Source organism: Nicotiana tabacum, chromosome 3, assembly GCF_000715075.1.
Source record: "Nicotiana tabacum cultivar K326 chromosome 3, ASM71507v2, whole genome shotgun sequence".
Classification (NCBI taxonomy): Eukaryota; Viridiplantae; Streptophyta; class Magnoliopsida; order Solanales; family Solanaceae; genus Nicotiana; species Nicotiana tabacum.
Genome location: NC_134082.1, coordinates 70,437,128 through 70,460,487, shown reverse-complemented (window position 1 = coordinate 70,460,487; position 23,360 = coordinate 70,437,128).

Below are 23,360 nucleotides of genomic sequence, written 5' to 3'. Positions count from 1 at the left end.
TAAAGAACGAAGATCTTTATTAATTTAGAAAGGCACTCAAATTAACAAATATAACTATATGTAATTGCGCTCAAATAAATGGAGTATAATTAGTAGCCTGAAAAAATAAATTTGATAGCATAGATTTAAATTTTGCCGAGTACAAGTTCATTGCACTTTCGGTGTAAGATAAATCCATTCCTTTGCCCCATCCACTCGACAAAAGCCGACATGGATGGGGTAATGTTCCCACTTAACAGACAAATTACTTTCCGTTCATTACACCATTAGTACGAAAACTATCAGTACTATTAGAACATCTCACATGTTAATGCCACTTTGTTTCTGGATGTCTTTCAAGCGTGAGACAGCAAAAATATGGAGAGGGATGATGTAGATCTAACTATCGGAGTTTTCAAATATCTAGAATCACTTAATTCTCTCTTTTGGCGACTGCATAATTATCGGGCATTGATTTTAAGTAGTTAAATGAGGAACTTTAAGGCGAAAACAGCTACGTATACTTTTAGCTTCTGATATAACGAAACTAGCTCCATGCTTATTGACCCGTTATGAGGAGCTTTGAGGCAACTATATAGTAACTTTTTGACTAAGGGGATTTAATTGAACCCTTCATGCTAGGGTTGTCAAACCATATAGCCCGCTCCTGCGTTCTTTTATTAGGGGCGACCCGACGAATTTTGTGGCCTAAAGTCAAACTTTATGAGGGTCCTTAATTTTTTTTTTCAAATATATTCTGTTATTTTTTGTTTGAAATCCAGCTCTTTTTAATTTTTTTAGATGCAAAGTTATTAATAATTTTTTTATAATTAATTTCTCTTAATAAGTCTTTCTCGATTGGCAATATATCTAATTTATTTAACCTCTATTGAGACATTTTTTATCTTAGGTAAAATCCCATCAATTTTAATTTTGAAAAACTTTTTTACGCTAAAGCACCGGTAACATGATTTATTAACATTATATAAGCAATATAGACATTTAGAAAAGAATCAAATCATTTTGTTTGATCGAGTATATCAATTAAACGATTACTTATCTTCTAATTGTACTTTTTTAACACTTTTAATTCAGAAAATAAATCTAAACCATCAATATCAGATTGATTGTTATGCTTTAAAGAACATTCAAGATTAAGACAATATTTTTTTTCAAATTTCTATCATCTAGTGATCTCAATTTTTTAGCGTTGAATAGAAACCAAAAATATTTCCATATGCTTCGAATTGTTCAAATCTATTTTGAAGCAAAAAAATAGTCTTGTCTACTATGTATAAAAAGTAATCAACTCTAAAAGATTCTTCGAGAGATTTTGAGATTTCATTATCAACATTCTCATCAAATTGTTTCTTCCTATGTATCATATGTTTCTTACAAATTCGGGTTCGATATTCATTTCAAATGCAATTTTTTTACAAAAATCATAGCAGTTGCAAATCTTTATTCTTTATATTTGTTAAAGAAGGAAATCAATCGTTTTCACTTCACATTCTTATTAACTTATATATAGCCTATTAGGTGTAACAAAAAATGCCCCCCTCCCAAATGTGTGACCTAAAACAATTGCTTTACTCGCTTTAGGGAAGGGCTGCCACTGCCTTTTATGATGAAATAACTCAGGTCTAGGTTTTGTTATTAGTAAGTAAAAAATAATTAGCAACTTAATGTCACGACCGAATTTTTCCTCCATGTAACGTCGTGACGGCACCTAGTCTCTACGACTAGGTAAGCCTAACATTTGCGGAAATGAAATGGAAAACTTAAAAATTAACAAATAACAATAACAAATATTTTTTTAAATAATCGATTATGGTACCGCTCGGCATATACAATAATCACTCTCTGAATGTACACAAATATCCCAAGAGATGGAACACCATGAGTCACAAACTACAAAATGAAAATAGCATCTCTATACTCCAGAGTCTAACAAAAAGGGGATACAGGAAGTGTATGACATGGGGAAGAGTAAAAAGGGACTCCGAGGTCTGCGGACGCGACAGATATACCTTAAAGTCTCCAAAACTGTCTCGTCTCACTGATAATGTGAGTGATAAGTAGTACCTGAATCTGCACGGGCATGAGTACACCATAACGGTACCCAGTAAGTACCAAGCCTAACCTTGATCGAGTAGTGACGAGATCAGGCCAGGGCCCTACTAGTATATACATAAATAATAAGGCGAAACAGAATATCACAATAAAATAAAGACTAAATTTTAACCGAAAAGAAACACAGAAAGATAACGGTACAGTACACAAAGATAACAACAGAGGATCTCCCGAGATACCGTCTTGTAGTTCCAAACGTAAATGTGCAAGGTGTTCTCCAGGAATACCGTTCTGTAGTCCCAAAGTAAATATGCAGGGGGATCTCCCGAAATACCGTTTCGTAGTCCCAAAAGTAAATACACAACTCAAATTACCGAAATAATAGCTACTACACGAAATCCTATAATTTAGAATAAGTACAAGTCAAGGAAGAAGCGGGGAGTTCACTAAGTATGTTTCACAAAGTTCAGATAAGCAATTAAGACACGTAGACATGTTGTTCTAAACTAAACAGAATAATTGCATATGCTAGTGTAACTCAATTAAAGTGAAACATGTTATTACTTAATGAAAACTGAGTTTTAGAACAAATAGCCCATGTGCATACTCGTCAATTCACGTATACGACACTCACATATCAAAAATAGTACCAAATCCTAATGGAAGTTCCCCCATACAAGGTTAGGCAAGCCACTTACCTCGAACCAAGCTCAAATCAATCTGTAACAATGCTCTTTCCACGAATATCCGACTCCGAGTGGCCCAAATCTAGCAAAAATCAATTACATATCACAAATATAACTACAATAACTAATCTAGATAATGAAATCAATGCTAAAGCAAGGAATTGAAGAATCACCCGAAGAAGTCTCCCCGGGCTCACGTCTTGGAATCGGGTAAAAATTACAAAATATGAACACCCATTCACTTACGAGTCTAGCCATACAAGAATTACTCGAATCCGACCTCAAATCGCCTTCCAAAACTCGAAATTTTAGTCTATGAAATTTCAACCATTTTCCCCAAATTTCCAACTCAAATCTCTAATTAAATGATGAAATTAACCATGGATTAGTGGGATATAACTATGAAGGAGTGTCGCGCCCCCTTTTTTCTCGCGAAATCGGGTTTGTGACATTTGGGAGGGCAACTCATTCCCTTTTGGGAATTTGGGTTTTAATTGAAGAGTCACCACCTAATGATTAAGGTGCATTAGCACACCAAGAGGATTTTGATTTGAGTAACCAGAGATTGGGTAAGGGCTTGAAATTATCCCAAGAGGAAGGTGTTAGGAACCCCTCAGGATCCACTAGTGTAGTTCCCGGCCAGACTATTGTTGTGACTTTAGGTGCAAATAACATGTAAACAAATAAAACTTCAAATGAGAGGGGATTTTCACATAACGGTTGACAAATAAACAAAGTTGGGAAGAACTAAAAGAAAGCTGATTTTCCTTAAAGACATAGTTCGAAATCTTTAGAAGAAAGAAACAAAGGGAAAGGGGGTCCTAGATTTATTAATAATATGGATCACCCCACACAATATCCGGTAATCACTCCTCAATAAGGGGCTACACGTGACATTATCGCGTGGTCATCATATCCATATCTACCCCCACCCCATTAAGGTATTAAAGCACGGAATGGTCTCGTTTTACTTATTGCATGCTCTTACCCGTCCAAATCCTATCAGTCCCTGAGGCATTTAGGACTACTAATCCTAAAGGGGAGGAGTATTAGGCTTATTTGTAGTTTCAAAGGCAAAATTCTAAGGCGACACACACAACATGTATAGCAAATTGGGGGAAAGCACATAATAAGCAAAAAGGGCTCAGATACACCTCCTTTAAACAAAGAAGCACGTAATTAGCATAACTTACACATGTTGTTTAGGGCCTGATTAAATACTAACACGAGGGGACTTAAAGGTTGAGGCAGACTGATTTATTACATAATTCAGATAAGAAGCCCGAATCAGGCCTACCTGCTGGTTGTAGTTAATAGAATAGATTCAGTTTATGACTTTATCCTAAGGCTTGCCTAAACGTTGGACAAGGATCCTATAGGCATGGTATCTACTGAATTCAGGAAGCAATAATAAACTGAACAAGTGATAGTTAAGAAGGTTGTCAGATTATTAAAGAGAGCAAGTTTTTACGAAGGTTATAAGCTTTGCAACAAATGATACTCGTTATTACTGGTTTTAGCTCTAGACGTGAATGAAGCAATTTAGATTCGATTAGGAATTCTTATAGACATGTTTTCTACGCATAGTGGATTTTAAACCTTGTAGACATGATATAAAAATGTAGAAGACTCATTTTAGTCCTATGAACACAATATCTAAATACTGAATTTTGTTTAAGACCTATGGACATGATATCTGGGTGCAATTGAACGTGCAAATTTAGACAATCCTGTAGGCATGATTTCTATATGAGTATAGTAGTCCTAATGATCATGATTTCTATATGATTGTAGGATATACAGAATTCAGAAGGAGCTATAGGCATGATTTCTATATGCATTTGCATGTGCGGATTTTCAAACACCTATAGGCATGACTTCTATATGCATATTCAAAATTCCTATAGACATGGCATCTATGTGAGAAATGCGGAATTCAGAAATACCTATAGGCATGATATCTATGTGAGAAATGCGAAATTCAGAAATACCTATAAGCATGATATCTACCCTTCACATACATAGTTATCTCCCTATTTTCACTATCTATCCCCAAGAGTTTATTACAAATTATTACAGGCCGAAATAAAGTAAAAAAAACATCAGAAAATATAAATAAAAGTACAACCAAAGGAGGGCCTGATTCAAACTTCATGTCTGAAATATGAGGTAAACCAACTCCAAGGGATCATGATCCAAAACCTTTCTCCCATTTGAGTGTGTAAAAGTTCCCTAAAAGCCTCAAAGGGACTCCAGGCAATGCTCACACCCAAATGTATAATCAGATTAGGACAAGTGGAGTGTGGGAGGGCCATCCCTCAAGTGTCCAAGTTCAGAGGGAGCTCAAAGGGCAGGCTCACAAGACAAGAGGGGGCAGAACTTAAAGACTAAGAAAGTGTGCAAGTGCAGAATAGACTACTAAAGGGGAAAAGGAGAGGGAAACAGCTACTAATAAACACACATAGGGAGTTCAGGGGGTAGGGAAATTGTGAAGAGCCTATTGCTTAGGCCAGGACAGGCTTCAAGCATGCTCAGCAATGGAGGATGCTAGCATACTCTCAAACCTGTCAGAACACACTATTTAGAGGCTAGGATCCCAACGGATCGAGTTTGATTCATGGACAATAACTTGTAGTATTTCCATGCCTCAAACCATAGCTTAAACACATAGGGGGCAGGGGTTTGGGATTCATACTAGAACAAGCAGAAAGAGATCAGTAGTGTTGAAACACACAGAAACAGAAAGCAGACAGGGATACAAAAGCAGTAAATAAATACATTGTTGTGATGCAAAAAGCTTAAATCAGGACATACCAGGTTTCAAAGAAGCAAGTAAAGAAAAGCAAGCTGTAGGTCTTATAAACAGGACACAGTACAAGCAACAAGAAAGAATATTTTCTTTCGAGTGTAAGTGTAAGGTTAGAAATACTATGAGTGATGGTGTGTTTGTGTCAATTAAGAGCAGGTATTTATCGTGTGAAGAACAGGCAGAAACAAGGTAAGAAAATAATTAAGGAACTGAATATCAATTAAAATCAATCAATACATGACTTCCTTTAATCAAGAAATTCAGACTTAAACAATAAAAGCTATTTAGTGAAAGGAATCAAATAAACATCTTGTGCAAAGTAGGCAATTAAGAGTAAATACATAGGGTTTTAATTAAGGGAAGGATTTTGAAATACACGGTTAAAATAAATAAGGTAAGGATCCCCCAGTATGCAGTAAATCAAGGGGTCAGAGATTATGTAAGTATTGGTCCATAAATGAACCAGGTCAGAAAAGCTAAGGAAAACTTTTAACTTAAATAGAGTCACAGGGAAATCAGCAAACAAGGAAAGAAATCAATCAAGCCTATACAGTAGAAAGTCTGAAACTAATCAAAATTTGAAAGCCCTTTAGAAGGGAAGTTCAACACATATAAAGAGTACACAAGTATCAGACATGCGAGGCTGAATTTAGGACAAAGTGAAAGTGTCATGCAATTGCAAAAAATAAGTAGATAGTAGACTATAGGATCATGGTACTCACATAGGTTAGCAGTGTAGAAGACAGATAGTATCAAATAGCATACAAAAGGTCCTGTGTAAAAGACCTTAGAAGAGTTTAGCAAAAGTCAGAATCATATGAAAGACAAAGATTTCAAAACTCAGTTCAGAGATTCGAAATAGGTCTACAGGAGTTAGGGTTCTTGAAATAAAACCAGTTTCAAGCAAATCACATAGCCAATGGTTTCCAAACTCGGAAGAAACCCCAAATTCTAGGGTTTCTACCATCAATCGAGTGCATAGATGAGAGGACAAGTAATCAAGTCGAAACAGGTTCAGAGGTTTCAGAAAGGAACTGAGCCCTTTAACATGTTCCTTCAGTAACAGAAACTCATGAGAAACATAGTAGAAGGTAACATGCAAAACACAGTAGAAGAGCTCAAAGAAAACATAGTAGAAGAAACTAATAACAAACATAGTAAAAGAAAACTAATCAGAACACTATAAAGAAACTAAAAAAAATGGTAAAGGAAACTGATAAGAACATGGTAGCAGAAGCTTAACGAGAACACAGTAGAAGAAACATAGTATAAGAAACACACAAGAGAAAAAGGAAATCAGATAGATACCTAAAAACCCTAGATCGGAAAATAACAATTTTGAAAGCATAACTTTTGAAAATAAAAATCAAAAAATCGTTTAAAAGCTTAGGGAAATCATAGATCTGGAACAAATCTAAAGAGATTAGAAAAACCTCAAAAGCTAGGGTTTTCAAAGGAACACAAACGGTGAGAAAGGCTTGGATCTAAGCGGGAGGAGTCGAGGCCAGGCTCAAAACAGACATGGCTTGCCGGAGCAGGCCGGAGATGGCCATGAAGCTTGAATCAATAGAGGTCTGGACCCAGCTCTTCATGGTCAAGTCATGAAACTTCAGTAACCAAACGTGAGGAGCCATAGGAGGCCGGTGGGTGGTGAAAACCACCATGGATTCAAGTCAGAAGGTGGCTGGAGAAGATGAAGGGAATTCATAGGAGAGGAGGGGAAGGGGGAAGGTTCTAGAGAGAACCAGAGATAGAGAGATAGAAATGAGTGAGGAAATGAGAGGGGTATTGGGGGGTCGTTCGGAATTAAGATGGTAAGAACAGATGAGGGTCGTTGATCTTTTAGATCAACAGCCAGGATTTAATATGGTTGTGGGTTGGGTAGGGGTAATTGGGCTTGGGTCGGGTAATCTGATTAGGAATTAGGCTGGGTATTGGATTTAATTAAGCCAAATTTAAAGGCCAAATGTGGCTATAAGTTAAATAGCGCCCTTTTCCCCCTTTAATTTATAAAAAATAATAAACAAATTTCTGAAAACAAATTAAAAGCACTAAAATGATTTATAATATATATTTATCAATTTAAAAATATAAAAATCCCATTTTATAAATACCAGATGGATTTAAATCTAAAATGGCTAATATTGCAATTATGCAATTTTATCCTTAAAATACCAAATAAATTTATAAAAAATATATAAAAAAAATATCTTAACCATATTTCAGTGTAAACATGAGACTCCAATAAATGAATTACCAAAATGATAATTTTGGGGATAATTATTGGGTTTTTCTTGATAAAATAAGGCAGTAAAGTGATTTAAAAATCCTTGAAAAATTAGAAAAAAATAATTGGACCTTGGGATATACCTATATATGCATATACATGCTATTTTGAAAGGTATTTTGTACATAAAAATACAGGAAAAAATTGGGTATCAACAAGGAGTTAACAATCGTTACCCACAATCTTGCTCTGAAAATCCTTCAGAATTTCGCCTCAATCCGAGCTCTCTAGGTCCAAAAATGGAGAATGAAATCAAACGCTTGCACTTAGCCCCTTTTCTGCCCAGTCAAATCGCACCTACAGTCCAAATTCAGCTTCTGCGATGCCGCTTTTGCGACGAAGACTCCGAAGTTGTGGACTACACTTAAACTCCTAGGCACCACACCTGCTCACAACAATCCACATTTGCGAACGCGCTTCTGCGCGCAATCGTCTACTTCTGCGGAACATTGGCCACCTCAGCTTTCTCACTTATTCCGCTTCTGCGATCACACTTCCGCAGATGCGGCTCCGCTTTCGCTGCTTACATGTCGCACCTGTGACCACTGGACAACCTCATCATCCTCGCATCTGCGATACGCCCGCCCGCTTCTGGGAGCTCGCACCTGTGGTCAATCTTGCGCAGGTGCGATTACACCAAATGCAGCACACATCAGCCATTTCTCCCAAAACTCAACTTGATCTGTTAACCATCCGAAATTCACCCGAGGCCCTCGGGACCTTAATCAAACATACCAAAAAGTCCTAAAATATCATACGAACTTAGTCGAGCCATCAAATCACATCAAACAACGCTAAAACACGAATCACCCTCCAATCCAAACTTAAAGAACTTGAAACATTCAAATTTCTACAACCGATGCCGAAACCTATCAAACTACGTCCGATTGACCTCAAATTTTGTACATAAATCATACTCAACATTATAGACCTACTCCTACTTCCGGAATCGGATTCCGACTCCGATATAAAAAATTCCACTACCGGTCCAACTCTCCAAAAATTCAACTTTCGCCATTTAAAGCCTAAATCAGCTACAGACCTCCAAAACACAATCCGTACACACCCCTAAGCTCAAAATCACTCAACGGAGCTAAAGAAATCGACGGAACTCCATTCTTGAGTCGTCTTCAAACAATTTCAAGTACGGTCCAAATCCTAAAACTTAAGCCTCTGTTTAGGGACTAAGTGTCTCAAAACACTCCAAAAAGCAAAACGAAACCTCCCAACAAGTCACAATAGCAGAAACAAATACGGGGGAAGCAGCAAATAAGGAATCGGGGCTATAACTATCAAAACGATCGGCCGAGTCGTCACACTTAAAATTTGATTAAATAAATAATTAACTCCCTCGTTTCTCATACATAACTAGCAACTTAAAACTTGATTTGATTTACTTAGCTTGAATTTGAACGAAGGTTATTTGAAATTTGGAAGGGTTATTGCAGCAGGCTAGATTGTTTTCTGCTTTAAAATGTAATTCTTTTTCCTATGAAATATAAAGCTACTACACTTAATGAGTATTGAGTAAGGCATGATTGCCAAAGAAATCGGATAGGTGAATGAAATATGACATCAGTTATTGGATAAAGTAAAGAAAATGAGGGACAAGGGTCAGCAGAGGCAGGCTGAGGAAAGGCAAGAAGAGACACGATATTTTTTGGGAAAACAATGCCTTTGTGCTTTTTGTGACTTTGTCAACGTGCCACTGCTTCACCTAGATCAGAACCTAAATGTTGTTGATTTTGACTCAAAATAAGTTTTTAATACTTAAAAAAATTATATTTCTATATGTAAAGCGATTTTACATTGCGTTATATTTTACAGTGGTTTGGCCGTTAAAGTATAGCGCGGTGTAAAATAGTGTTATATATATATAACGCATGATTAAACAGCGCTATGCTGACCTGATGTGAACAGATATGTATGGCGCATTATATAACCACGCTTTATATATATAGCGCAGTTATGTACCGCGCTACACCTGTTTGTGGGCCCACCAATAAATCTTCTGCGGTTAACTGACATAACAATAATTCAAATGGGTATAGCGTTCTTTAAAAGAGCGCTATACATCAAAAAATTCAGCCCCCAGCTGGGCATCGCTTTATCTAAAGGCGTTAGGATTTTATGAAAATCCATTCAAAAAATATTCTAACTCCCGTTCAAACCTTTCTTCTTGTTATCAAGCATTTTTATAATGTCAGAAGTGCGAAAAATAATGGTTTCATTATATTGGGGGGTTGAGATTGTAATGGAGAATAACTCTGTGAGGTATAGTTTACCTCTACAGTGTCATGTTAAATTGCCGCTTACAATGGAATACAATACATTGGTATCGTTGTTACGTAAAAAAATGAGTATGAGGAAATGTTCGATTAACCTTAAAGTAACCGGTAGATATCCGTATTCTGTGACTCCGCAGGGATTTACTTGTTATTCTGAGTTTAACATCGAAGATGATGAAACTCTGAGAGATTTTTTGCGGATTCCGGATGAATAGATGGAATTTATTGTGATAAAGTTATTGGAAATGTACGTCAAGACTGAAGACGTTCGCAATAATGAAATTGCTCAAAGCAGGGATAACCCCCAATCATCGGGTGGTTATTCTGGAGAAATTTTAGCCCAATAGGTTCCAGTTGAATGAGTTTGGTCGGATCTTAGCTTATCTCCGCGGGTGAACGAGGAGCGAGGAAATAATTTTTCTCCTACTTTACATAATCCACAAGACGACTAGTAAACTTCAATTTTCCTTTCTATTACGATGTTTTTTTTCCTGAATTAAATTTGTACTAACACTCACATATTTCACAGGGGGTACCGTCCGGATATGAATTTTAGAAGTTATGACCCCATGCCCAGTTGGAATATGCGTAGTTTTGGCGTGTAGGATCACGGTGGTCCATCTGGGAGTCATCACCAACAGGAAAATGTCCATCATGGATTGTCAACACAGTACGACTTGTAAGTGAAGTGATATAGCTATATGTAAAGTATTTATCAATTTGAGTAGCTTATCATTTTGTTGTTTGTGTAGTGAAAACGAGCAACTTGATGGTCCTGACCTCACTTAGTTGCCCGTAGATGACATATTTACTCGAGATTTGGCAGATGTGCAGAGTCAGGAAGATAATAGTGATTATGACAACAATGCCGATGAGTTTGGAGATGACACACCCTTCCCTGACGAGGGTGATGATGATGAGGAAGAGAATGCCGAACCTGATTTGACAAGGGAGCATGCTCCACTTCCCGTTAGACCAAGAGTGTACGAGTCCCACGTGCCATTTCATGAGCGGAATATTCCCTAACTTGATAATTTGCCAAGTATGCCGGATGTGGATGCCCTCACAAGGGATGATGACGAAATTCACAAGGGATGCTGACGAATTTCGGTCAGCAATGTGAGATGAGTCAAGATCAACGGTGCTGGCAAAGGGCATGTATTTTCCCAATAAAGCTCGTTTAACCAGGGCTGTAAAAATGTATAGCATAAGAGAATGCCGTGAGATGACGGTAAGGTTGTATGTTGTAACTGGATGTTGCATCCGAGCAAGAAGGAAACAGGGTTGTGGAAAGTGGGTAAATATATTGGCACCCATGTTTGTGAAATGGACACATTCAATGAGAATTACTTCAACTTGGATGTTGACTTGATTTCTCTTGTCTTGATTCCACACTTGGAAGTGTCCATTAGGTACAAGATCAAAGAGTGTATTACATCCATCCACCAGAAATATGGGTGTACTATAACCAAAAGAAAGGCATATATCGGACGCAAACATGCATTTGAAATTATTTATGGTGACTGGGATAAGTCATTTTCATCTCTACCCAGGTACATGGTCGCACTGAAACACTTTAACCCCGAGACTATTGTTGAATGGAGGCATGAGCGGAGTCCGGGAATATCGAAATATATATATTCAAATATGTGTTCTGGGAATTTAAACTAGAAATTGATGATTTTGTGCATCGCCATCCGGTAATTTCCATAGACGGTACTCATGTCTATGGAAAGTATGATATTAAGCTGTTGATCGTCGTTGCAGTAGATGCCAATGGACCAATTTTTGCACTAGTTTTTTCCATTTGTGCCAATGAAAGCGGAGAGATGTGGATGCTATTTTTGAATCACTTGAAGCTGCACGGTGTCAAACAGCATTCAGATATTTATCTAATATCTGATCGACATGGTGGTATTTTAAGTTATGTACGGCATTTGCCTGAATGGCAGGAACCCTATGCATACCACTGTTACTGTGTGAGGCACCTGAAGGCCAATTTCCAGAAGAAATATCCCGACAAAGCCTTGCATGATTTAATGTAGATGGCTGCAATATAGTACCAGCAGTGCAAATTCAAGAGGCACATGGAATCGATCCGACAGTTAAACGAAAGAGACTATAATTGGCTAATAGGACATGAGCTTCACAAGTGGACATTGTATGTTGATGGTGGCAAACGATGAGGAGCCCCGACTACAAATATGTCAGAGTCATTCAATGGGCTATTGAATTCTGCACGTGGATTGCCTGTCACTTCCATGGTCCGGATGACATTCAAACAGATAGAGAAGAGGTTTGTTTAAAGGTATAAAGCTGCATTAGAATTAATGGACAGGGGTGTTGAATTTATGCCAATACCGATGAGAAGATTTGAGAAATACTGGAGGCGAGCACATTGTCATTCATATTTACAGTATGATCATGACTGGGGTATTTTTGAAGTTTGCATCGCTATCCACGAACACTTGGGGGGAATAATCTACACACCGTGAATGAAGCCAGCAGGTTGTGTTTTTGTGGGAAATGGACCATCTACCACATGCCGTGCGCACATGCCATGAAGTGCTTTCAACAAGTTGGTTTAGGGGCAACCAACTATGTTGATAGTAAATATAGTGTTGCTGCATACGTAAACACATATAGTGGGCAGTTGCAGCCATTGGGTGCTGATCATTATTGGCCGCCAAAACCATTTAAAATGCTGTGTAACATGGACTATTTGCGCAAGCTGCAAGTGCAAAAGAGAACGCGTATACGAAACCAAATGGATGTTAGTGATATTGTTTATGCGCGTAAATATGGCATATGCTCGCAAACAAGACACGATAGTCATAAATGTCCTTCAGCTAGGTTGCGTGGCGGTGGTAATCCAGCTCCTGGTGCAAGTTCGTCTAATATACCCAACTATCAAGGATACACCTAGTGTTTTGTTTTCGTAATGTTTTTTTAATAAGTGTATGTTCCATGGCCTTGTTACATCTTATTATCTAACATGACCTTTTGAATTGGGATGGTGATATGATAGTTCCAACATTCAACTTATTGGTGTTAGTAAAGAAGACCAATATGAAGATTGAAATTTCATAACATAATTCAAGAGAAAAAAGCACAACAACCATAACTAAAGAAACATACATGAAAATAAAAGATAATAAAAGGATAAATCAATACAAACACATCCTAGTACCAAGTAAAAATGGATTAGTAGAAACCGGATATCCGTCTCCCTTCACGTCCACATTGAAGATAGCACGCAGTAATGAAACATCAACCAACGCAAATTTGATAATGAAACCTCAATTGATAAAATTCTCCAACACAAAAAGTCTGCAGCCTATCTTGAACCTTCTTTGATCACTAACACTCATATTTACATACCACTCTTTACCACGATGGTGAAGATATGCGTATTCTAATGATGGAGGAAGAAGCTTGCAGATTTTTCTTGGAATATACTTTTAAAAAAAGCATTACTATTAAGTTACGGAAAATATGAAACTAAATAAAGATATACAATACTGATATATATATATATTTTCAGGAGTTAAGGTATAACAAACAAAAGTATTTTATGTTAAAGAAATAAAGTTTAATGGACATAATAGTTTACTAGATCGTTGTCGTCTACGCATGAATCAGTCATAACCACTTCAAATGTTGGAGGATTCTCTTCTTCATTGTTATTACTAGTAGAAGAGTAAACATCACTGCTCGTTTGGTAGAGGAAGAGTCATTCATGGTTTAAGGTTTGAATTTGTGAGTGTGTTTTATGTTTTGAGTATGTGACTATATATATATAGGGACATGCATAGAATATCATGTTTAAATACTACTTTTTGTGTGAATATATATAGCGCAGTTGAATACTATATTTGTTGTGTTGTCTTGTCGATCTAAAAAGCTGGCCGACTACGAAAAAGCTGTTTCATTTCAGAAAAAGTCAATATGTATAGCGCGGTTAAATACTACGTTTTGTGTGTTGTCTTATCGGTCTGAAAAACTGACCGACTCTGAAACAACTGTTTCGTTTTAGAAAAAGTCAATATGTATAGCGCGGTTAAATACTACGTTTTGTGTGTTGTCTTATCGGTCTGAAAAGCTGACCGACTATGAAACATTTGTTTCGTTTTAGAAAAAGTCAATATGTATAGCGTGGTTAAATACTACGTTTAGTGTGTTTTCTTGTCGATCTGAAAAGCTGACCGACTGCAAAAAAGTTGTTTCGTTTCAGAAAAAGTCAATATGTATAGCGCGGTTAATACTACAGTTTGTGTGTTGTCTTGTCGGTCTGAAAAGCTGACCGATTGCGACAAAGCTGTTTCGTTTCATAAAAAGTCATTATGTATAGCGCGGTTAAATACTATATTTTGTGTGTTGTCTTGTCGTTCTGAAAAGTTGACCGACTGCGAAAAAAACTATTTTGTTTCAGAAAGAATCTTTAACACGCCAAGCATATCACAGTTAAATACTACGTTTTGCATGAATATATATAGCACAGTTAAGTACTATGTTTTTTGTGTTTCCTTGCCTATAAATAACGGCGGCATTCTAGTTATTTTCTGCACTTAACAATATCCAATAGCAAATATTTCCATAAAAGCAAGGTTTTTTTATACTTTAACAAATGTCTGAATCCCTTTATGTACCAAGGTGCGAGTGCGGCAAACAATGCATGATGAACAACAGTTGGGATGATGGTGAAGCTGGACGCCACTACTGGATGTGTATGAACAAGTTTTATAGGGTTCCCAACGTACCTGTTTGCAATTTTGAGGCATGGATTGATAAACCCTGTCAGCAGAAATACTACAAAGAAAAGTTGCAATATATTCATTATTTGACCAGAATACTAGGAGGTGGTGACTAAACAATAACATGTACGTGTTGAGCGTAGTAGTGTATCTTTATGTTTTCCGTGTCATGTGTTTTCACTAGTTGTACTGAATTTAAGTTATGTTAAGTTTCTATGTTTGTGTTTGTGTTGTTGTTTACCGTGAAAATGGTAATAACAATTAAATTTGTTGATGGGACTCTAAAAACACGTGATCTATTTTTAAGCTAGTTTGTTAAGAAGTTGATGCTAAGTGTATGAGATCTAAAGACAAAATGGAGTTAAGGAAGGAGCTATAATCAAACCGATAGGCTAGCTACTCGGGGCCTGAGGCTTGTCGATTTCGGGCCTCGAGGTTTATCCCGGGGCTTGATTACGAGCTAGCAAAGGCAGTTGCTATATGACTAATGGTTATAATAAAATCAATGGAGGCTCTTTATGGCCAATGATAAGCAATAAATGAAGAACAAGTATAAAGACAATAAATGGAAGCAATAATATTGAGGGAAATGTGTTAGAGATTGAAATAGAGAGTTCTTGTGTATTTTCGTGTGAAGTAACTGAAGTGACCAACCCTTACAAAGTAATAGGGATCCCCTTTATATAGGAGGAAAATCCCATCATAGTACAACAAGCATTAATTACAAAGATATGGAGATATGACCACTAGATGATACCCTGGCTCGGGTATTAGAATAACTCTCTAGGCTTTGTCAGTCCTAGCCACGAGCCTTGGGAACTTTTCTCTTTTCTAATATTGTCGTTGGTATACACTTCCTCCAGATCGAGCCCCGATAACCCTTGACAGTGAGCCTCGACCTCAGTCTCGAACCTCGAGAAGCACGTTCGCAGGGCACCATAATGACGAGGAAATTGGACACCTCCGATTTTACCGTACACAGATAGTCTCTGTGTTTCTTAGATTGAAAATAATAAGAAACGACCTTGAATTTCTTCCCCCTCCGATGCTCTCGCAATGACGTCAGTCACAAGGCTCCAAGACATGATGCACACGCAGCCCTTGAAGATTTTCGCATTGACTATGGCAATTGGCTGTCTCTTGGCCTTCTTCAATGTGCACGTGGGGTTTCTAAAAATACTCCCCTTCTTGTTTTCTATAACTCATTGTATTCCTAAACCTCAGAAAATGTTCGTTCTTCCTGTACTTTCGTTTTTTTTCTTAGGAACGCAACTCTCCTTCTTCTTCCGAAAATTTCTAGAAATGGCGAAAACTTCCGCCTCCACTTCTCAAAGTGAGTGATGATGCCTCCTTGTGCGGAGGAATGTGTTCCAGGGTCTTTCGCGATGGCTTCTGATTTCAGGGCCGGGAGACCTTCTTCGAAGCCGGGGTGCAGTGAGCCCGTGACTCAGTATATTAGCTCGATAACGGACATCAGAAGAGTGAAAGCTGATTGCCGCTGGGGGAACACGGTGATTATGGAGATCCCTTCTTCGGAGGAGGATATTTAGACATACAAAATAGGTTTCCTTAGTGTGTAAACCTATGTGTTTACCCTAGGTCCGGTGGGACCATCTTCGCCCTCGATCGACCCTGTGATTCTCGACTTCTGTCAACGATGCCAAGTGACTCTTGGCCAGATTCATCCTTCATTCTAGCACGTTGTTTACATGATCAGGTACTACATGAACGTGATCGGGGAGATGCCCTTCACCCTTGATCATCTAATCAGGACGTATGGCCCCTGTCTATTCCGTGGGGGTCTAATCAAACTCCGTTGCCAAGCCCCGAAGTCCCTCTTTGCCTGTACTGAGGAGCTTGGAAAGGGGGGATGGATAAGCCGATTTGTCTGAGTGAGGACTTATGATCTGATTCCGGTGGAAAAGATGTCGTTCCCTGAGAGGTGGAATGTGGAGCATAAGTAGACACGTTACCTTGCCTTCCCTAGATTTTCTTTGGCTTTGTTCCTTTAAGCACTTACACACACACACACACACACACACACACATATATATATATATATATATATATATATATATATATATATATATATATATATATATATATATATATATATATCCCGGTGCGGTTTCAGACCTCTAGAATTGGGTCGGTCGTCTGTACTCAATTTGCCCGTATGCTAAGTGAGTGTGGCGTGATTAATCCCTGTCCCTGTGGGAAGCTAAGGATCATGGTGAGCCTCTAGCCTTGCTGTAGACATCTCTTTCGACTTAAATCGCTACTGGCAGCGCTCCCGTTCCCTACGCTTACCTCTTGCCTTTGTGTAGGTCTGGGGGAAGTCCCCTTGATGAAGAGAGCATCACCCGGCGAGGAAGGCGTTTTGGTGCCCAATGAAGGGAAGAAAAGTCAAAGGGATCCGTTGGACGGGCCTCGTGAATCTAAGAAGATTAAGGTGGGAGAGACTAAAGCCAACCCGATAGATCTAACCTCGGAAATAGTGAGAAACCCTCGAGTTAAGGGTGAGGAGGAAAACAACTCCTCAGCGGCGCCCGAGGGAGGGGCAAACCTAGCCGACCCTAAGTCCGTAGAGATGGTGGCTTCCTAGCAAGAGATTGATGTCGTTGCGGCCCCACTTTATGGCGGAGAGACAATTAAGGGAGTGTCAGGTTCTTCCCTTAAGCTGGTCGGTGATTAGAGTTCTCCTCGATCTGAAATGCCTTCGTTGGGTGGTTTGGAGGGGCCTAGTTCAGGGACCCTGAATGGACAAGGGATGGTCCTGACCGGCCTTGCCAGTACCGTAGTTGTGGTTGATTCTCCTCAGTGAGCAACCCTACCTTTTAAAGGAGAGCAATATGCCCCGTGCGAAGAATCCCCCGATGCGAGGATGCCCGTATGTGCTTAAAAAGCTCTCAACCATCTCCGAGGGAGTTCTTGAGGTCGATATTTCCCTCATCTTTGGTGAGATGAGCAGGCTTTGCCAGCAGGTAATATTCGCTTTCCCTACCTGTCGCTCGGGCCTCGGTTGCCTTGACCTTTGTCTTTCTAACTTGCCTTTTTTTGTGGCTTTAGGCCAAGGTGCTTTACAATCAGACTTTCACCCTGTATCAGGTCAAGGTGAGCCGTCTCGAGCGTGAGAAGTCCCTCCTTTCTAAGCAATTTATCTAGTCCTCATTTCCCTTTATCTGAATGTTTTGCCAGATCTTAGTGTTTTAACATCTTGGATCTGATTTGTGCAGTTTGAGAAGGAACGCGCCCTGCTGAGGGAGGAGATTCGGGCTAAAGACCCTAAAGTATCTGAACTCAAATGGCGTGAGAAAGAGATATCTTCCGAGAGGTATTCCCTCCAAGAGAAGGTGATATTAGTTGCATGTCAGCTTAGTGAGGCGAGGGAGAATAGCGGCAAGTACAAGGGTCTCCATTGCGAGCTGGTGGCTACATTATCCAGGATCAAGACCGAAGCCGAGACGCTTATATCTTCGCATGGAGACGATACTATTATGACAAGCTCCCAAGCCGGAGGGGTACCCCGAAGGGGCCGGGCCGAGGTTGACTCGGGCAGTGGACATACGTGTGGGAGATATCATTTTGCCTGCTGAGTTTGAGAGAGTGGAAACCCTGGAGAAGAGAGACGTTGCCTTGCTTAATTTCAGGGGTGCACCGAGCAGTGGCTCAGGAGGTGATAAAAGAGAAAGCAGAGCCCCCAGAGGGGAAGAGGTTGTCGGAGAGGGGCCGCTGAAGGACCCATAGTTGTTGGGGTGCAAAATTTGGTGGGGACACCGAAGAACTCCCTTTTGATGGTAGATTAAGATTCTATTTGGTTCTCTCTTTGTAAGGGTTTTCTCAAAACTTGTAAACATCCCCCTAGGGGTTATAAGAAGGCTTTTTATTTCCTATTGCTTCCTTCCTTTTTGCTTTTCGGAAATACTATGTGATGTTTTTTGACTTTCGAACCAGGGTCCCGTCTTTGGGATAGATCTCCGCTCTTTATTATCATCGAGACTGGTGACAGTGACTTGTACACACTGAGTCAGTTACTTCTTAGAGTAAGATGGCATTTGAGCTCTTGTGTTTTTGCTTTCGGGCATTTTTATTAGGTCGAGCTCAGTCTCCGAGTCGGATCTTGTCTCTAGTTCATCCGACCCTCAAATTTTTAGGATTTCGAGCTGGCCCTTGGGCTTTTGTGCGTTGGGTTGGAGGGACCCTTTGTGTGTACGGCCCTGGGACCCATTAGGCTTAGCGACAATGGCTCTTATGCCTTTGATCAAAGCGATCTTTCATGTGCATGGCCCTGAGGCTCATTAGGCTAACGACAATGGCTCTTATGCCTTTGATTGAAGCGATCTTCCATGTTCATGGTCCCGAGGCTCATTAGGCTGGCGATAATGGCTATTATGCCTTTGATCGAAGCGATCTTTCATGTGCATAGCCCTGAGGCTCAGTAGGCTGGCGACAATGGCTCTTACACATTGTCCTCAAGCATATGTAGTTAACTGTTTTGGGTTCAGTCTCCGAGTCGGGTTTTGATTCGAACTCAATTGACCCTCAAGTTTTCAAATTTGCGTGAGCTGGCAATAGTGGCTCTTATGCCTTTTGACTTTAGGCATGTATAGTTAATTATTTTGGGTTCGGTCTCCAAATCAGGTTACGACTCGAGCTCATTTTGACCTTCAAGCTTTCAGATTTCAAGATGGAGACAATGGCTATTATGCTTTTGGTCGATACGACCTTTTAGTGTGTGTGGCCCTGAGGCTCATTAGGCTGGCGACAATGGCTCTTACGCGCTTGGTCGATGCGACCATTTATATAGGCTTTATTTTCCTCTCATTAAGGACTTTTGAAGTAATTTTTGCCTGACTCATCGTTGGTTCGGGAAGAACCTCTATTTCGAGTAACTTGCGGTGATGTTCGAGTACCTCGGGAGGTTTGGCTCGGAGGCTGAGCAGCTCGAAGCTAGTGATTTGGAGACGACATGGTCGAAGCTCTTTTGTCTATGCCGAGGGTAGCCTGTTTAACCGGTTCTTTCCGAAGTAGATTCAGAGTAATTGAAGGCATGTGTGGGCTGGCGACAATGGCTCTTACACCTTGTAACGACGGTTGGGCGTCCCCGAGTCTTGTTAGTTTGGCTGGTACAATTCTGTGATTGGGGTCACTTGTGTTCGGCCGGAGCCTTTGAATCCCGAATGAGGTAGTTTTGGCATCTATATCGAGGGTATGCCTTTTTAGGGGTCTTACAAGTTTGATATATAGCCAAAACTTTGGGATCAGAACTATGCCTTTAGTGAGATCTTACAAGTTTTACATGCCATTGAGGTCTTACGGTTTTTACATGTCGTTGAGGTCTTGCAGTTATAGTTGCTTCCTTATGTAGATTTTACGAGACCGAGTATGTGCGCTCGGGGTCTTATGGCCTCGGATTTTAACAAGTCGATGGAGGTGGCGCTCGACGGCAGTCCCTGAGTCATCGATGGCTTCTCGACTCGAGAGCCATTATTTGCAAACTTTATATTGCCTCATCGAGGGCTTACAATTTTGGAGATCCCGACCCTGAGGTCGCACGTTTCTTTTTATTTTGGCATTAGTCTACGGGTATTCGTGGCACCTTCGGTTGTGGAAACATTTTACGATCTTGGTGGCTCGTTAAGGGATTACGAGTTTTGGGTTTTGACCCGGGGATCATTCAGGAGTCGAATTGTTGATGCCAGTCTCTGTATGTTTGCGACATTTTTGACAGAGGAGTCCTCTTTGCTGAAACATCGAGATTCTTTTGAAGTATGAAGTGCTTTGACGAAGAGTGTTCTTTGATTACCTGGTATAAGTACACATGCCTTTATCGTTAAAAGCTTTGACAAAAAGTGTTCTTCGATTACCTGGTTCAAGTACACATGTCTTTAGGGGTGGGCATAAAATCCGAAAAACCAAATATCAAACCAAACCGAATTAATTTGGTATTTTGGTTTCGGTATTTCGGTACAAAAATTTCGGTATTTCAATAATTCAGTTCGGTATATGGTATTGGATTTTTGATATTTCGGTATTCCGGTGTACCAAAATATCGAAATATTTTAGTCTAAGCCCAACTTTGTTTTTGTTTTTTATCCCAATAACCTTAAGCCCACACCCCAAAAGTCCAAATTCTAATACGAATTTCCAGAGCTCACTTCAATTCTGCCCAAAAAATACTATAGTATTTTAAGTTTACAACTTGGGGGCAGTTATAGCAGTTGAAGAGCAATATAGTATAGTAAGACGTGCTTCTTATCCATGGCTTAAATAACAACACCTTGGTCCAGTTGTTTCCATCACAAATGTTGTCTACTAAACTCCCTCCAAAATGTTGCAGCAACAAACCAAGCGAACTCTCACTAATTCTAACTACCAATCTCAAATTCATGGAGAATCATCTGCTCATTGCAAATGCCCAATGGTCAGTCTTTCTATATACAAAATATTAACGTTTAAATAAGTTTTTAGTGGTTATTTTTCTTGCTCAAATACAGAGTAACTGCATGAGAAACCATATCTTATGCATTTATCATTATAACCAAATCTGCTTTCCGGTGAAGATTTGGTTTAAACCAAAACCGTACCGAACCAAAATAAGAAATACCGAACTGTACCAAAATATTTTGGTACGGTATATGGTATACACAATTGATAAGCTGAATACCAAAATACCAAACCGAAATTCTTAAATAACAAACCGAAGTACCGAATGCCCACCCCTACATGTCTTTGCCGTTGAAAGCTTGGCTGCTATATATGGGCACGGTTTATTCGGTAGTTTGGACCGGCACATTACTTTCCCTAGTGTTCGAGGTTGATTGCGACAGAAGCCTCGAATACTTGTTGAGTCTACCTTAGGTAGCACGAGGATGTTGCCTCGTTAAAAACCTTGCCAGTAAAACCCTTCCAGGGACAAAATCCGGCCGAAGGAAAAGAGTGCAACGGATGCTTGAGAATGTTCTCGGAATTTTCCATCAGATGACCTAGCAATAATATAGTTTTAGCATCGATATGTTCCAATTTCTTGGAATTTGTTCACCCTCCATGGTATCTAGCTTGTAAGACCCTTTGCCGACTACTCCGATGATATGGTACGGTCCTTCCCAATTTCGGCCTAGCTTTCCTTCACTAGGGTTTCGGGTGTTAAGGGTGACTTTCCTTAGAACCAAGTCCCCAATCCCAAAATACCGGAGGTTTGTTCTCCTGTTATGATATCTTTCGATCCTTTGCTTTTGGGCGGCCATTCGGACCAGCGAAGCTTCCCACCTTTCATCCAACAATTCGAGGGTCGTTGTCATGGCCTCGTCGTTCGAGCTCTCAGTGGCGTGTTGGACTCTGGTGCTCGTCTCCCCGACCTCTACTGGTATCAAAGCCTCAGTGTCGTATACTAGAGACAAAATTGTTTCCCCTGTGATTATTTTGAAGTTGTTTGGTATGCCCACAGCACCTATGGCAATATTTCTCTCCACTTTCCCTTGGCGCTTTCTAGTTTCATTTTTAAGTTTTGGATGATTGTTTTGTTTGTGGACTCGGCCTGGCCGTTCGTACATAGGTGGTAGGGCATCGATAGGGTCTTCTTGATTTTGTGATCCTCGAGGAATTGTGTTACCTTTCTCCCGATGAATTGTTTCCCATTATCACACGTTATCTCGGAAGGAATCCCGAATCAGCACATGATGTGGTCCCAGATGAAGCTGGTGACTTCTTTTTCCCTTATTTTTTTGAAGGCCTACACTTCCACCCATTTGGAGAAATAGTCAGCCATAAACAAAATAAATCTAGCCTTACCTGGTGCCATTAGCAGGGGTCCAACGATGTCCATCCCCCACTTCATGAACGACTATGGCAATAAGACCGAGTGCAGTCGTTCACCGGGTTAGTGAATCAACAGGGCAAATCTCTGGCATTTGTCACACTTTCGGACGAATTCTTTGATGTCCTTTTCCATGTTGTCCCAATAGTAGCCTGCTTTGATTGAATTTTGGACCAAGGCATCGGCACCAGAATGATTTCCGTAGATGCCCTCATGAATCTCTTGGAGTACATAATCTGTAACCCCCTGCCCCAGACATACGGCTAGGGGGACATCAAAAGTTCTATATAAAGTCTTGTTTTCATCAAGAGAGAATCGGGCTGCTTTGGTTCATAGGGCCCTCGATTCCTTTAGGTCCTCGGGCAATTTTCCGTCTTTTAAATAATCATTGTATTTATTTCTCCAGTCCCATGTTAGACTAGTGGAATTAATCTCCGCATGACCTTTCTCGATTACTGATTTAAATAGCTGGATGACAGCCACGAGGAGTAGGTTGTCTTCCTCAATAGATGATCCCAATTTTGCGAGGGCATCTCCCTCGCTGTCTGCTCTCGAGGTATATGGACCAAAGTCCATTTTATGAAGCGATGTAATGCAACTTGGAGTTTTTCCAAATATCTCTGCATCCTGCCCTCTCATACCTCGTAGCTCCCATTTACCTGGATCAC